This window comes from Hypanus sabinus, chromosome 15, assembly GCF_030144855.1.
Source record: "Hypanus sabinus isolate sHypSab1 chromosome 15, sHypSab1.hap1, whole genome shotgun sequence".
NCBI classification, from domain to species: Eukaryota; Metazoa; Chordata; class Chondrichthyes; order Myliobatiformes; family Dasyatidae; genus Hypanus; species Hypanus sabinus.
Window position 1 is genome coordinate 21638989 of NC_082720.1, and position 18460 is coordinate 21657448.

General features: G+C 42.0%; 1 long non-coding RNA gene across 1 annotated transcript in view; it reads right to left on the bottom strand.

The window, feature by feature from the left end:
* Window positions 1–3349: 3349 nt before the first annotated feature.
* The window catches only part of LOC132405362 (uncharacterized), a 49973-nt gene continuing 34862 nt past the window's right edge, over window positions 3350–18460 (bottom strand). Inside the window, exon 3 of the long non-coding RNA XR_009515832.1 lies at window positions 3350–6674. This is a non-coding gene — a long non-coding RNA (uncharacterized LOC132405362). The remainder of the gene's footprint in view (window positions 6675–18460) is intronic.

The window sequence follows — 18460 nt, forward strand, 5'->3', positions numbered from 1 at the left end:
TTTTTATGAAGTCCTTAACTTGCTTTGTCAGCCACGATTGGATTGCCTACCCATGCCAATTGACAACTTCTTCCTCTGTGGGACATATCTATTTTGCGTCTTGTGAACTATTCCCAGAAACTTCAGCCATCTCTGCTCTGCCTTCATCCCCACAAGGATCCACCTGGGCAAGCTCCTCTCTCATGCATCTGTAATTCCCTTTATTCTGTTGTGATACTGATACATGTGAGTTATGCTTCTCTCTCAAATTGCAGTATGAATTCAAACATATTATGATCGCTATTTCCTTAGGGCTTTTACGTTAAGCTCCCTAATAAGATCTGGGTTATTATACAACGCCCAATCTAAGATGGCCTTTCCCCAAGTAGGCTCGAGCACAAGCTGCTCTAAAGAACCATCTTGTAGGCATTCCCTTGAAGGGTGAAGTGACATTTGCAACTTTCAGTATTCCAGAACCAATGCAGAATCTAGTGGTTCTTGAAAGATCATTATGAACGCTTCCATGACCTCTTCTGCCACCTCCTTCAGAACTCTGGGGTGTATGCCATCTGGTCTGGCTGACTTATCTACCTTCAGACTTTTCAGTTTTCGAGGAACCTACTCTCTAGTCATGGTAACTTCTCACACTACATGCCCCCTCTCACTTGGAACTTACACCATACTGCTGGTGTCTTACACATTGAAGGCTGATGCAAAATACTTATTCAGTTCATCTGTCATTTCATTTCCCCCATTACTATCTCTTCAGCATCATTTTCCAGTAGTCTGATATCCATGCTCGCCTCTCTTTTACACTTTATATATGAACAAACTTTTGATATCCTCTTTTATTGGCTAGCTTACTTTCATATTCCATCCTGACCTTCTTAATGACTTTTTAGTTGGCTTCTGTTGGTTTTCGAAAGCTTCCTATCTTCTAACCTCCTACTAATTTTTACTCTGTTATGTGCTTTCTCTTTGGCTTTTATGTTGGCTTTGACTTTTCTTGTTAGCTATTGTTGTGTCATCTTTCCTTTAGAATACATCTTCCTCTTTGGGATGTATATTTCTTGTGCCTTCTGAATTGCTTCCAGAAATTCCAGCCATTGCTGCTCTGCCATCATCCCTGCCCGTGTTCTTTTCCAATCAATTCTGGCCAGCTCCTCTCTCGTGGCTCTGTAATTTCCTTTACTCCACTGTAATGCTGATACATCTGACTTCAGCTTCTCCTTCTCAAATTTCAGGGTGAACTTGATCATATTATGATCACTTTCCCTTAGGGTTTTTTTTCTTTAAGGTCTCTCATCAATTCTGGTTCATTGCTCAAAACCCAATCCAGAATAGCTGATCCTCTAGTGGGCTCAATCATGAGCTGCTCTAAAATGCCATCTCATAGGCACTCTAGAAATTCCCCCTTCTGGAATCCAGCTCCAACCTAATTTTCCAAACCTACCTGTACATTGAAGTTGATGCATATTGATCCATGACAATTTTAACATTGCCCTTTTGGCATGCATTTTCTATCTCCTGTTGTAATTTGTAGGCCACCCACATCCTTAGTACAGTTTGGGGGTCAGTATAAAACTCCCATTAGGGTCTTTTTACCCTTGCAATTCCTTTGCTGTATCCACAATGATTCAACACCTTCTGACCCTGTGTCACTTCTTTCTAATGACTTGATTTCATTTTTTACCAACAGAGCAATAACAACGCCCCCTCTGCCTTCATGCCTGTTCTTTCCCAGCTATAATCTTTTCTCAGCCATGATTCAGAAATGCCTACAACATCATACCTGCCAATCTGCAACTGTGCAGGGTGCAAGTTCATCTACCTTATTCCATATACTGTGCACATTCAAATACACCGTTAGTGCTGTATTCATCCTTTTTGATTTTGTTTGCCTTTATGTTGGAACTCATCCTGTTGACTGCAATTTTGCCCCATCAACAGCCTTTCCTCACTACACATTGCCTTTCTTTGTAAACGAGCTACCTCATCTGCAATGAGGTATCCGCCTTTCCAATGATACTTCTTGCGTATACACAGTTCAGGACACTATTTGCACCCTGCTCAACCTTTTCATTCCTAACTTTGTCTGAGGACTTACCAACATCTGCCTCCACAACCTCTCCACAAATGTTTTTGCACTGTTTCCCATCCCCCTGCAACTCTAACTTAAACCCCACTGTGCAGCATTAACAAACCTTTCACTAGGATATTAATCCCCCTCCAGTTCATGTGCAAACTGTCCTTCCTGTGTGGGTCCCACCTTCCCTGAAAGAGAACCCAATGATCCAAAAATCTTATGCCCTCCCTCCTACACCAACTCCTTAGTTATGTATTAAACTGTATAATTTTCCTAGTTCTGGCCTCACTAGCAAGTAGTATGGGTAACAGTCATGAGATCACAATCCTGAAGGTCCTGCCTTTTAACTTAGCACCTAACTCCCTACTCTTCCTATGCAGAACCTCATTACTTATCCTACCCATGTTATTGGTGCCTGCATGGACCACAACTTTTGGCTATTCACCCTCCCACTTAAGAATGCTGAGGTCTCGACCTGAGATATCCTGGACACTGGCACCCTGGAGGCAACATATCATCCTCACCCACAGAACCTCTTGTCCATTCCCCTAACTAATAAAACTACTATCACACAGCATGTCTCTCCTCCCCCTGCCTTCCTTTCTGAGTCACAGAGACCTGACCACTGTGACATTCCTCTGTTTGGTCATCCACCACCCCTCTCCAGACAGTATTCAAAGTGATATACCTGTTGTTGAGGGCACAGGGTACTCTGCATAGGCTCTTTAACCCTTTTCCCCCTTCTTGACTGTCATCCAGTTTCCTGTGTCCTGCAACTTGGGTGTAACTACCTCTCTATATGTCCTATCTATCACTCCCTCAATCTCTCGAATAACCCGGTAACCAAGGGTAGTATTGGAATCAGGCAGTCTGTGGAGTTTAAGAGCTTACAGATAGACACATGAATATGAAAGGAATGAAGGGATATGGATGATGCAGAGGTGGAAGACATTTGGTATAAATTGGTATCGAGGTCCACAAAACATCATGAGCTAAATGGCCTGTCCAGTGATGTACTATTCAACATTCTGTGTTCTATTTTTGTACCATAACTAGACACACTTTTAATTGAACATAGATTCATTTAATACATTTCATGACCTCCAGACGGAACAAAGGTCATAGGTATGATGTAATCCATTCAATTTGCCTTCATAGAATTCACTTTGTTATTTAGCAAGTAATGTTCAAGGAATGGTCTTTAAAGTTCAAAGAACATTTATTATCAAAGTATGTATGCATTATACAACCATGAGATTTGTCTCCTAACAGGGAGCCATGAAACACAAAGAAACCTATTTAAAAAAATCATCAGACTCTCAATGTGTAGAAAAAAAGTCATGCAGACATAAATGCAAGCAAATAACACGTTAGCTTAGATTTCTTTATACAAGAGTTCAGTATTACAGAGTACTTGGAAATGCTTTCATATCTAACTTCAAATAAGAGTGGGGCATATGTGAATTGTAATTGTGGTACCTTATCGACAGCCTTATTCTGGTCACTATATGACCCAACATTCTCTGAGACTTTCCACAAACTACAATAAATTCAGTTTTCCAATTTTACACATCTGCTGAAAGTAAATTTTACTCTATCAAATATGAATTCAAAAGCATAATCTCCACACTATTGATAAGATTATTATCCAGAAAATCTTAAGATTGGTATATACCAGTGCACAAAAGATTCTTTATGGAAGAGCAAAACCTAAGTTCTAAGATGCTCAAAACAAAGTAATCTGTTAAATCAATCATAATTTAATACAGCAATTTTTGCTTAGGATATCTTCTCAAGGGCTTCTGAAGAGAAGAAATACTTTTGAATAGTCCATCATGCTCAAATCTTCCATAAAGGACATTACATATTTTTGTGGCTTTTTTGACTAAACACAAAATGTGGTGGCATAAATTAAATTGAGCTCTGATATTATTTACCAAAAATATTATTGTTCGTATAAAGTAATTATGGTAAAAACGATAACCAGTCCATCTTCACAAAAATTTGAAGTATTTATATGTTTTTAAAGCAGCATTATTGTAATTCCTTTTTCCATTTGCTTGCTGTCCAGCTGAGTTATCATCCACTTAATATATTTTCAGTATCTTACTGTTGTTCAATTCTGAAGCTAGTTGCTCAAATATATGTCAGTGCTTTCATTACAGACATAAATTTCTTCCCCTATACCAGCTCAAGTTCAGTCTGCAGCTAAGTTTCAAGTCTCAGGTTAGTTGTAATAAAACTAACCTACTTTATCATTCTCCTACTCTATCACTGCCTATGTCCTTATCTAGTTTCAATATCTGTCTTTTCAAATGCCCCCTGTAACTTCAAAACATTAAACTGTTCAAAGGAGGACACGGGAGACCAAAATGTGATTCTAACTACAAGTTTTACATGTACATGCCAGCGCATGTATATATCATATGGTACTGTGATAACACATGCAATCAATATAATTTCATAGTTAACCCATAATGAATTATTTAAATAAACAAGAATGTTTCACCAACCAATATATATGTACAAGATTACTCAAATATTATTGAAATATTAAATACACATCACACTCAATTCTTTTAAAATGCCAATACATTCAAAATGCAACTGTCAGTATCCTGCTCCACAAGAAGATCTGTTCTCTCTTTAACCTGATACAGGCTGATCTATAGTTTTGACAAACACAATAAATACAAAATCAAAATCCACGCCTTCTTCAAGTTCTTCTGTGGCCTCATATCATTAACTATTCCTTAGCTCTCAGACACTGCCCTCTTGTGGCTTGTCCTCTATTTTAACCCACCACTACTAAATTGACAGAATCAGAATCAGGTTACTATCATCAGCACGAGTCGAAACTTGTTAACTTTGTGGCAGTAGTAGAATGCAATAAATGATAACACGGAAAAAAACAGTGAATTACATGTAGTATATCAAATAGTTATGCAGTGCCAAAAATGAAATTTAAAAGTAGCAAGGTATTGTTCATGGGTTCAATGTTCATTCAGAATTCAGATGGCAAAGGGAAGGAAGCTGTTTTTGAATTGCTGAGTGGGTGCCTTCAGGCTTCTGTACCTCCTTCCTGATGGTAGCAACGTGAAGAGGGCATGTCCTGGGTGGTGGGGATCCTTAATGATGGAGACTGTATTTTTGAAGATGTCTTAGATACTATGGAGGCTAGTGCCCATGATGGAGCTGACCAATTTTTACAATTCTCTGCAGCTTACTCCTGTGCAGAGGGGTCTATCCCTCCCCACTGCTCCATAGTAGACAGTGATGCAGCCAGTCAGAATGCTCTCCATGGTACATTTGTAGAAATTTTTGAGTGTCTCAGGGTGACATTCCAAGTGTCAAACAAACTCTTAATGAAATATAGCCATTGTCTTGCCTCCTTTATAGCTGCGTCAATATGTTGGGGCCAGATTAGGTCCTCAGAGATATTAATATCCAGGAACTTGAAATTACTCACTCTTTCCACTTCTGATCACTCTAAAACAATTGGTTTGTGTTCCTTCATCTTACCGTTTCTGAAATCTAATATCCATTCTTTGGATTTGCTGATGTTGAGTGCAAGGTTGTTGCTGTGACACCGCTCAACCAGCTGGTATATTTCACTCTTGTATGCCCTCATGTCACCATCTGAGATTCTGCCAGCGATAGTTGTATCGTCAGCAAATTTATATACGGCATTTGAGCTATGCCTAGCCACACATTCATGGGGATAGACAGAATAGATCAGTGGGCTAAGCACACATCCCTGAGGTACACCAGCATTGTTCATCAGCAAGCAGGAGATATTACCAGACCATACAGTTTGTGATCTTCCAGTTAGAAATTGAGGATCCAGCGCAGAGGGTGGGACAGAGGCCCAAGTTTTGTAGATTTTCAATCAGGACTGTAGGAACGATAGTGTTAAATTCTGAGTTATAGTCAATAAACAGAATCCTCACATTGGTATTGTCCAGCAGATCCAAGTCTGCATGAAGAGCAAATAAGATCGCATCTGCCGTAGATCTATTGTGATAGGCAAACTGCAATGGGTCCAGGTCCTTGCAGAGGCAGGAGCTGATTCTAGCCATGACCAACCTCTCAAAGCACTTCATCACCATAGACATGAGTGTTTCAGGATGATAGTCATTAAGGCAGCTCACACTATTCTTCTTGGGCACTGGTGTAATTGTTGTTCTTTTGAAGCACATAGGAACTTCCAAGTGTCTTTGAAAATGTCTTTGAACACTCGTGCCAACTGGTCGGCACAAATTTTCAGAGCCTTATCAAGTACTCCATCAGGACCTGCCACCTTGTGAGGGTTTACCCTCCTGAAAGACAGCTTGATGTTGGCCTCTGAGACAGAGATCACAGGGTCACCAGATACTACAGGGATCCTCCTAGCTGTAGTTTTATTCTCCCTTTGAAAGTGTACATAAATGGTGTTGTGCTTGTCAAAGGGTGAAGCATCACTGCCATTCATGATGGTGGGTTTCACTTTGTAGGAAGTAGTAGCCTGTAAACCCTGCCAGAGTTGATGTGCGTACGATGTCACCTCCAACCTCGCTCTGAATTGTCTCTTCACTCTTGAGATAGGCCTCTGCAAGTCATACCTGGTTTTCTTATACAGACAGGAGAAAATCAGCAGATGCTAGAAATCCGAGCCCGAAATGTTGACTGTGCTTTTTTCTATAGATGCTGTCTGGCCTACTGAGTTCCTCCAGCATTTTGTGTGTGTTTCTCGTACAGACCTGGGTCAGTAGACTTAAATGCCACAGATCTAGCCCTCAGCAGATGACGAACCTTATGGTTCATCCACGGCTTTTGGTTTCAGAATGTACAAGAAGTTTTTATTGACACACACTCATCCTCACAGATTTTAATGAAGTCTATGACAGCTGTGGCATACTCATCCAGATTTGAAGATGAATCAAACCAGTCCAGTAAGATCTCCTATCCCTCCCTTGTCCATACCTTCTTGGTCCTCACGACTGGAACTGCAGTCCTCAGTCTCTGCCTATGCTCAGGGAGTAGGGCTTTCCATTGATTCCACTCCCTGTTATCCTATCAACCTTAAACTTCTCCACATCTTTAAAACTACCTCAATATTCATCTTTTCAGCCAGATTTAGATTGCCTCTCATAAATCATTAAATATGATTTTATTCTTTGCAGCTGCAAATAGGGCTGTTTAACATATTGATATTTTTTGTTGTGATATATATTGGAATTTTTGAGTTTCTGTCTCATTTTTGCTCCCTCATTGAGGGAAAGAACACTGTTAAGTAGTTACTCCATAGAATGAAAATGACAACCTAGTAAAGTGAGAGATAAAATCTGTGTTTGTTGTTATTTTGGTTGTTTAGGTAAGTGTGCAAATATGCACTTCTACACAAGCAGAAAATATTCCATTAGCCATGTGGATTTGGCCAACCAAACTCTATAAAAATACAATTGGCTGTTAGAAATACATCTCAGTCATCATCACATAGCATCCAAAACATCGGAAACAGGGCATCTCCGGAAATAATTCATTTCAAGACATTCAACTAAAGAACTGCCATTTATAAAACCAAACCATATACTATGTGACATTAATTTTATAATCAATAGTTAGTCTATTGTTGGAAGAAGAAAAGTTAATTAAAGACTAGCAACCTACTTTTAAATTACGCTTTAAACAGAGAAAAATCATTATACATTAGAGCTTCTAAATACTTACAGGAGGAACTCAGCTGGTTTGGCAGCATCTGTAAGGGAAAAGGAATTGTAGATGTTCTAAGCCAAAAGCCCTGCATTATTTTTAATCCCTTTTCTTTTCACAGTAAATTGGTGATCCATTTCATTCACTTTTAATGAATCCTTTATTTATTTATCTGGAGTGAACAGGGAAACTACTTTGATTAGATATACAACAGGTCTGGAATTCCCAAACTGGATAAGCACAAAAAGATGACCAGCATGGGCGGTAGAATTAATAAATAATTAATAAAGTACTTATTGGTGATTCTCCTCATGAGTATGTTTGCCAGCTGTGCTGTGTAGCACTCATGGTCAGAGAATATTACATTTGTGAATACAAAATCCCTTATTCCAGATAGCACAGCTGCAGTTATAATTCTCTCATCGCTCCAATGATAAATACACTGAAATAGAATGAAAGATGTTTGGAGCCAAAAAGTAAGCTTTACTTTTAGGAATTTTATTTTTGAAGCAAAAATACTGTATAATCGTCATAGATTAATCTGTTTATCTTACAGTTCTTTCTCAATCAGGAACCTCAAATCCATTTTTTTAAACTTTTGAAGTGTTTTAGTTTTTTATTGTGAACAAGAAAACAGTTGTTTATTTGTTCATTCTTTGCAGACAATGTTTTTCTATTTAACCCTCAGTAGTTGATCGCTCAGTAATGCCTGTTTTTATAATGTCTTCCCCTTTGTTTGGTGGTGGGATGGAGATATGTCACTACCAAAGGAGGTGTAAGGTGCTTCTTCTCTCTGCTTGCCTGCAGGTCACCTTTGGGCAAGGTGTAGTACCTACTTAGTCCCCTGAACAGGGTTATGTGAAATCATGGGAGCAGGTGGTGGATGGTTGTATGAGCAGCTGGTGCATATCACAAGCCCTGGTTATGCGCTCTCTGACACCAGGCAGACAACCTCTGTTATTGATAATAGCTGGCGTTACCATCTTGTAAAGACACTGCCCAGAAGAAGGCAATGGCAAACCACTTCTGTAGAAAAATTTTCCAAAAATAATCATGGTCATACAAGGACAATGATCACCCATGTCACATACGAACAAACTTCCCCTTTCCCCAATGCCTGAGGTACCATTTCAATGTTATTGCTTTTTGGGTAGTTTCTATTACTAATGGTTTCTTATCATATCACAGAAAAATAGTTTTATATAATGTGTGAAGAATGAATGTTTGACTTTTTACTTTACAACATAGAGTAACCCTTGAGAGTATAACAGATGTAAGATAACACCTAAGGAGGAAATCTGCAGAGCAAAATTGAGACATGATTTATCCTTGACAGTTATGGTAGCAGAACTAGGTTCAATATCACTGAGATATGACATGAAATGTGTTGTTTTGTGGCAAAAGTAAAGACCAATACATAAAAAACTACTATAAATCACAATAAGAAATATATATATATTAAAAATAAGTTAAATAACTAGTGCAAGCAGTGAATAGTGAGGTAGTGTTCGCAGATTGGTTCATTGTCCATTCAGAAATCTGATGTGAAGGGAAAGAAGCTGTTCCGAAAACATTGAGTGTGTGTCTTCAGGCTCTTGTACTTCCTCCCTGATGGTAGTAAAAAGAAGAGAACATGTCCTGGGTGATGGGGGTCTTTAATGATGGATGCCACCTTTCTGAGGCATTGCCTTTTAAAGATGTCCTCAATGCTGGGAAGGTTAGTGCCCATGATGGAGCTGGCTAAGCTTGCAACCCTCTGCAGTATTTTTTCCAGTGCTGTGCAGTTGTCTCTCCATACCAGTGATATTAGAATGCTCTCATGGTATGGCAGTAGAAATTTGCTGGAGTTGTTAGTGGTAAAGGAAAATCTTAAGATATTCTATAATTACTTTAAGAGCAAAAAGGTAACTAGAGAGAGAATAGAACCCCTTAAGGATCAGTGTGGCCATTTTCAAAGACATCATTGGTGGGAACATTACTGAGAGAGAGGATTCTGAGAAACAGGATCCATCTGCACTTGGAAAGGTAAGGACTGATTCGGGATAGTCAACATGACATTGTGCATTGGAAATCTTTTCTCATTGATTTTTTTGAGTTTTGATGACTGACAGTGTCTGCAGGAATGTAATAAGCCTTTTGCCAAGGTTTGTATGGTAGGCTGATCCATAAGGTTAGGTCACGTGGATCAGCTGCCCAATGCAGCTTGGTGGAAAGTGACAAAGGGTGGTAGTGGAAGCTTGTTTTTCAGACTGAAGGCTTGTCACTAGTGGTTTTCCAAATGGACCCACAATTGTTTGTTATACGTACTAAAGATTTGGAATGAGAATGTGGGTGCCATGATTAATTAACTTGTAGACAACACCAAGATATGTGGTATAGTGGGCTGAGAAGAAGTTTGTCTAGGGCTGCAGTAGGATGACATTCAATTGGAAAAGTGGGCTAACAAATGCCAAATGGAATTTAGCTCAGGCAAGTATCAAGAGATACATTTTGGGAAGTTAATCCAGAGCAGGGCATACTCAATCAATGACGTGGCCCAGGGGGATGTTGTAGAGCAGAGACACCTAAAATGGCGAGAAAAGGCATATGGAATGCTTGCCTTCATAGGGCATAGAGTTAGGTAATCTTGTTACAGGTGCGCAAGAAGTTGGTAAGACCTCTTCTTGAATATTGTGTGCATTTCTTGTCACCATATTATTAGAAAGAATGTGATTAAACTAGAGAATGTGAAGAAAAGATTCACAAGAATATTGCTGTGACTGGGGGGCTTGAATTGTAAGGAGAGCCTGGATTGGCTAGGACTGTATTCCCTGGAGCTAAGGGATTACTTTATAGAGGCTACTAAGATCATGGGAAGAGGTAAGGTGGATTTTACCAGGCTGAGGACTCTAAAACTAGAGGAGAAAAGGTTAAGGCGATAGAGGAGTGATTTAACAGGGATCCATGCAACAAGTTTTTCATACAGAAACTGATGGGTATATGGAATGATCTGTCAGGGGAAGTGTTAGAGGTGAATACAATCACAATGTTTTAAAAATATTTGGACAGACTAATGGATAGAGAAGGTTGTGATGAATATTGGCCTAATACAGGCAAATGGGCCTAACTCAGGGAGGCATATTGGTTGACATGGATAAAATTGTGCCGCAGTGCCTCTTTCCGTGCAGTAGAACCATATTACTACACGTATAATCATTTCCTTCTAGATCCTTCATATCAGGAGTATGTCTCCAATGCTGCAGTCTAGATTATAACTGAGAACTTTATCAAGTACCTTGATCTCTTTAAAATTAACACATAAATGCCTCTAGAACTAAGGATTATGGGCATGTTAATTGTTTTTTCCAGTTCAAACTGCTTATAACTTCTTCAAACATGGGTAAAGAAACTTTCTGGAGCCCAACCATCAATTGTGTTGTTCAACTTATGAAACATCATCATTCCATTTGCAACAGAACTGGGACTAAGATTAAAGGTCAGGCATGCACCTAAAATTCTATTTTCATTATTTCAACAATCCAAAATCTGTGTTATTTATTCATTCTTGAGGCTATATTTTAGGACATGAGGAACAACAAAATTATAATTTTGCTTTGACAAGGACTCTCCTACCCCCACCAATGACCCCTTCTCCCATCTTCAACCCTCCTCCTCTTCATGGATGCCCCGCTCTGGTCTTCTGCCTGCTCTGGATCTCTTTATTGCTAATTGCCGACGGGACATCAACCGTCTTGACTTCACCACACCCTGTTCCAATTCCAACCTCACTCCTTCTGAACGCTCTGCTCTCCGCTCCCTCCGCACCAATCCCAACCTCACTATAAAACCTGATGATAAGGGGGGAGCTGTCGTTGTCTGGCGTACTGACCTCTACCTGGCCGAGGCACAGCGATACCTCCTCTTATTTACCCCTTGATCATGACCCCACTAAGGAGCACCAGGCCATTGTCTCCTATACCATCACCAACCTTATCAGCTTTGGGGATCTGCCATCCACTGCCACTGACCTCATAGTTCTCACACCCCGCACTTCCCGTTTCTACCTCCTACCCAAGATCCACAAAACTTCCCGTCCAGGTAGACCTGTTGTCTCAGCTTGCTCCTGCACCACTGAAATTTCTGCATACCTTGACACTATCTTATCCCCCCTTGTTCAATCTCTTCCCACCTATGTTCGTGACACTTCTCATGCTTTGAATTTTTTCAATGATTTTAAGTTCCCTGGCCCCCACCGTCTTATTTTCACCATGGACGTCCAGTCCCTATATACCTCCATCCCCCACTGAGATGGTCTTGAAGCTCTTCTCTTTTTTTTTTGGATTCCAGACCTAACCAATTCCCCTCTAGAACCACTCTCCTCCGTCTAGCGGAATTAGTTCTTACTCTCAATAATTTCTCCTTTGGCTCCTCCCACTTCCTCCAAACCAAGGGTGTAGCCATGGGCACCCGTATGGGTCCCAGTTATGCCTGCCTTTTTGTTGGCTTTGTGGAACAGTCCATGCTCCAAGGCTATACCTGTATCCATCCCCCTCTTTTCCTTTGCTACATCGACGACGGCATTGGCGCTGCATCTTGCATGTGTGCTGAACTCGTCGACTTCATTAACTTTGCCTCCAACTTTCACCCTGCCCTCAAATTTACCTGGTCCATTTCTGACACCTCCCTCCCCTTTCTTGATCTTTCTGTCTCCATCTCTGGAGATGGTCTATCTACTGATATCTACTATAAGCCTACAGACTCTCACAGCTACCTGGACTATTCATCTTCCCACCCTGCCTCTTGCAAAAAGGCTATCCCCTTCTCACGATTCCTCCATCTCCGCCGCATCTGCTCTCAGGATGAGGCTTTTCATTCCAGGACGAAGGAGATGTCTTCCTTTTTTAAACAAAGGGACTTCCCTTCGTCCACCATCAACTCTGCTCTTAACACATCTCTCCCATTTCCCGCACATCTGCCCTCACCCCACCAGCCACCCTACTCAGGATAGGGTTCCCCCTGTCCTTACCTACCACCCCACCAGCTTCCAGGTCTAACATATAATTCTCCGTAACTTCCACCACCTCCAACGGGATCCCACTACCAAACACATTTTTCCCTCCCCCCCCCCCCTTCTTTCTGCTTTTCGCAGGGATCGCTCCCTACGCGACTCCCTTGTCCACTTGTCCCCCCCATCCCTTCCCACCGATCTCCCTCCTGGCACTTATCCTTGTAAATGGAACAAGTGTTACACCTGCCCTTACACTTCCTCCCTCACCACCATTCAGGGCCCCAGCCAGTCCTTCCAGGTGAGGTAACACTTCACCTGTGAGTCGGCTGGTGTGGTATACTGCGTCCGGTGCTCCGGGTGTGGTCTTTTATATATCGGCGAGACCCGACGCAGACTGGGAGACCATTTCGCTGAACACCTACGCTCGGTCCGCCAGAAAAAGCAGGATCTCCCAGTGGCCACACATTTTAAGTCCATGTCCCATTCCCATTCTGATATGTCTATCCATGGCCTCCTCTACTGTCAAAATGAATCCAAACTCAGGTTGGAGGAACAACTCCTTATATACCGGCTGGGTAGCCTCCAACCTGATGGCATGAACATTGACTTCTCTAACTTCCATTAATGCTCCTCCTCCCCTTCTTACTCCATCCCTGACATATTTAGTTGTTTGCCTGTTCTCCATCTCCCTCTGGTGCTCCCCCCGCCTGCTTTCCTTCTCCAGAGGCCTCCCGTCCCATGATCCTTTCCCTTCTCCAGCTCTGTATCACTTTCGCCAATCACCTTTCCAGCCCTTAGCTTCATCCCACCCCCTCCGGTCTTCTCCCATCTTTTCGTATTTCCCCCTCCCCCCACTACTTTCAAATCTCTTACTATCTTTCCTTTCGGTTAGTCCTGACGAAGGGTCTCGGCCCGAAACGTCGACAGCGCTTCTCCCTATAGATGCTGCCTGGCCTGCTGTGTTCCACCAGCATTTTTTGTGTGTGTTGTTGTTATAATTTTGCTTATGTCTGACTTTTATCAAGTTCAAAGCGAGAAAAGTATACTTGAATTTTCAGAAGGCCTTTGACAAGGTGCACACATGAGGCTGCTGAACAAGCTACCAGCCCATGGTATTACAGGAAAGATTCTAGCGTGGATAAAGCAGTGGCCGATTGCCAGGAGGTGAAGAGTGGAAATAAAGGGAACCTTTCCTGGTTGCTTGCCGGTGACTAGTGGTGTTCCACAGGAGCCTGTGTTGTGACAGATTCTTTTTACGCTTATATCAATGATTTGGATTATGGAATTGATGGCTTTGTTGCAAAGTTTGCAGACGATATGAACATAGGTGGTAGGGCAGGTAGTTTTGAAGAAGAAGAGAGGCTACAGTAGGACTTAGACAGATTAGGAGAATAAACAAAGAAATGGCAGATGGAATACAGTGTTGGGAAGTGCATGGTCATGCATTTTTATAGAAGAAATAAAAGGGTTGACTAATTTCTAAATGTAGAAAAAATACAAAAAACTGAGATGCAAAAGGTCAAAAGATCTTGGGAGTTTTTGTGCAGGATTCCTGAAAGATTGATGTGCAGGTTGCGTCTGTGGTGAGGAAGGCCAGTGCAATGTTAGCATTCATTTCAACAGGGCTAGAATAAAAAAGCAAGGATGTAATGTTGAAACTTTATAAAGCACAGGTGAGGCCTCACTTGGAGTATTGCGAGCAGCTTTGGGCCCCTTATCTTAGAAAGGATGTGCTGAAACTGGAGAGGGTTCAAAGAAGGTTCACGAAAATGATTCCAGGAATGAATAGCTTGTCATATAAAGAGTGTTTGATGGCTCTAGGCCTGTATTCACTGGAATTCAGATATATGAGGGATGACCTCATTAAAACCTATTGAATAATGAAAGGCATTGATAGAGTAGATGTGGAGAGGATGTCTTCTATGGTAGGGGAGTCTAAGACCAGAGGACACAGCTTCAGAATAGAGAGATGTCCTTTTAGAACAGAGATGAGGAGGAATTTCTTTAGCCAGAGAGTGGTGAATCTATGGAATTCTTTGTCACAGGCAACTGTGTAGGCCTAGTCTTTATGTATATTGAAGGCAGAGGTTGATAGGTTCTTGATTGGTCAGGACATGAAAGGATATGGGGAATTGACAGGAGACTGGGGCTGAGAGGAAAATTGGATCAGCCATGATGAAATAGTGGAGCAGACTTGATGGGCCAAATGGCCTAATTCTACTCCTATATTTTATGGTCTTAGAACTTCATAAATTACTATGAAGAGGTGTGGGTGCCCCATATATACTAAAACTTGAAGATCTCCAGACCTACGAGCACAAAGTTGGCCAACATTTCTCTAATTACAACACCTGCATGGTATATCCATTTCAAAAATACTACTAAGTATGCAAGCCTATTTTTGACAGACAGATGAAGTACTGAGCCTCTCAAGTCTCACACAGCTTTCTGCTTCTAATGTTAATGGAACTAGATCAGTAGCTTGTCAAGTTTATTGTATTTCTACTGTCATATTTTGGTAAAAACATGACAACTTAAATACTGCTGCCACATTATTGGTATTGTTAGAATTGTCTCCGACAAACATTTTGTGAGTGTTGTTGCTGTTTCTAAGGAGAAGGTGCTTGGGAAGCATAAAAGACTGAAGGTAAATAAGTCACCTGGACCAGATGGACTGCATCACAGGGTTCTGAAACAGGTAGCTATAGAGATTGTGGAGGCATTAATAATGATCTTTTCATAATCACTAGGTTCTGGAAGTCTTTTTAGACTTATTCTATTAATTCAGTTCAGGTATGGGGGAGACAGTCAGAGCAGTGGTGTGCTCCGTATGCAGTATGTGGGAAGTTAGGGTCAACACAGTTGTCCCTGATGACCACACCTGCAAGAGGTGCGTCCAGCTGCAGCTCCTATCAGCCCGAGTTAGGGAGTTGGAGCTGTTGCTGGATGAACTACGGATCATTCGGGAGGCAGAGGCAGAGATAGATAGGAGTTATCAGGAGGTAGTCACACCAAAAAACCAAGAAGTAGGCAGATGGGTGACGGTCCTGAGAGGCAGGGGGAGCAGGCAGAGAGAGCAGAGCACCCCTGCGGCCATTCCCATTAACAATAAGTATACCGTACTGGATACTGTTGATGGGGATGACCTACCAGGAATGAGTTGTAGTGGTCCTGCCTCTGGCACAGAGGTTGAACCCTCAACTAGAAAGGGGAGGAGGGAAGAGAAGAGAGCGATAGTTTTAGAGGATTCTATAGTTAGGGGGGCAGATAGGAGATTTTGTGGGGCAGATCAGGAGTCTCGGATGGTATGTTGCCTCCCTGGTGCCAGGGTCCGGGACATCTCAGATCGGGTGCAGGCTATTCTTGAGAACGAGGGCGTGAACCCAGATGTAGTGGTCCATGTAGGGACCAACGATGTAGGTAAGGTGAGTGAGGGGGTCCTGCTTAGAGAGTTCAGGGAGTTAGGAGTGAAGCTGAAAGGCAGGACCTCCAGGGTGACAATCTCGGGATTGCTACCTGTGCCACGTGCGAGTGAGGCGAAGAATAGAATCATTATGCACATTAATACGAGGCTGAGAGCATGGTGCAGGAAGGAAGGGTTCAGGTTTTTGGATAATTGGTCTTTGTTCCAGGGACATTGGGATCTGTTTCGAAGGGTCGGTCTACATCTGAACCGGAGGGGTACTAACATTCTTGCAGGAGTGTTTGCCAGTGCTGCTCGGGGGGGGGTTTAAACTAGATGTGCAGGGGGCAGGGATCCAGATCCAGAGGGTTGGTCAGAAGGAGCATGGGGTTAAATGTGTAGAAGGTTTGGGTGATCTTGAGAAGATCATCAAAATTCGGGGTGCAATTAGCCCGATGGAAGTTCAAGGAGCTGGGTTAGGTACAGTAGACAGTGTTTTAAGCAAAGAGAGGAGGAATGGGCTAAGAATTCTATACTTGAATGCGCGTAGTGTCAGAAATAAGACAGATGAGCTTGAAGCTCAGATGAAAATGGGGAACTACGATATTGTTGGGATAACGGAGACATGGCTGCAAGGGGATCAGGCCTGGGAATTGAGTGTACCAGGGTATACGTGCTATCGTAGAGACAGAAAGATGGGAAGAGGGGGTGGGGTGGCCCTGTTGGTGAGGAATGAGATTCAGTCCTTAGCAAGAGGTGACTTGGGAACAGGGGAAGTAGAGTCTGTGTGGATTGAGCTGAGGAACAGTAAGGGTAAAAAGACCCTAATGGGTGTTGTGTACAGGCCCCCAAACAGTAGCGTGGATATTGGGTACAAGTTGATTAGGGAGTTAACATTGGCGTGTGCTAAAGGTAATGTAGTCGTTATGGGAGATTTCAACATGCAGGTGAACTGGGAGAATCAGGTAGGTGCTGGACCCCAGGATAGGGAGTTTGTGGAGTGTCTAAGGGATGTATTTTTGGAACAGCTTGTGCTTGAGCCAACCAGGAATCAGGCTATTTTGGACTTGGTGATGTGTAATGAACAGGAATTGATAAGTGATCTTGAAGTAAAGGAGCCATTAGGAAGTAGTGATCATAACATGATAAGTTTTTATCTACAATTTGAGAGGGATAAGGGCAGATCAGAGGTGTCAGTGTTGCAATTAAATAAAGGAGACTACGGAGCCATGAGGGAAGAGCTGGCCAAAGTTAAATGGGCGGATGCCCTGGCAGGAAAGACAGTGGATCAGCAGTGGCAGATATTCTTGGGCATAATACAAAAGATGCAAAAGCAGTTCATTCCAATGAGAAGGAAGGATTCAAAGAGGGGGAAGGGGCCACAGTGGTTGACAAAGGAAGTCAGAGATGGTATAGCATTAAAGAAAAAGAAGTATGACAGGGCTAAGATGAGTGGGAATACAGATGATTGGGAAAGTTTTAAGGAACAGCAGATCTTAACTAAAAAAGCAATACGGAGAGAAAAAATCAGGTATGAGCTCAGTCTAGCCAGGAATATAAAAGGGGATAGCAAAAGCTTTTTTAGCTATGTTAAGAGAAAGAAGATAGTTAAGAACAATGTTGGCCCCTTGAAGAATGAATTGGGAGAAATTGTTATGGGAAACAGGGAAATGGCAACAGAATTTAATGCGTACTTTAGATCTGTCTTCACCAGGGAGGACACAAGCAATCTCCCAGATGTATGGATGGGCCAGGGTCATAAGATATCAGAGGAATTGAGACAGATTGACATTAAGAAAGAAACTGTGATGAGTAGACTGGTAGGACTGAAGGCTAATAAATCCCCGGGTCCAGATGGTCTGCATCCGAGGGTTCTAAAAGAGGTGGCTCAGGAAATTGCGGATGCATTGGTAATCATTTTCCAATGTTCCTTAGATTCAGGATCAGTTCCTGAAGATTGGAGAGTGGCTAATGTTATCCCATTTTTCAAGAAGGGAGGGAAGGAGAAAACGGAGAACTATCGCCCTGTTAGCCTAACGTCAGTCGTGGGGAAGATGCTTGAGTCCATTATTAAGGACGAAATAGTGGCACATCTAGATGGCAGAAATAGGATTAGGCCGAGCCAGCATGGATTTACCAAGGGCAAATCATGCTTGACTAATCTGTTGGAGTTTTTTGAGGGTGTAACAAGGATGTTAGACGAGGGTAAGCCAGTGGATGTTGTATACCTAGATTTTCAGAAGGCATTCGATAAGGTGCCACATAGGAGATTGGTGAGTAAAATCAGAGCTCATGGCATTGGGGGCAGGGTTTC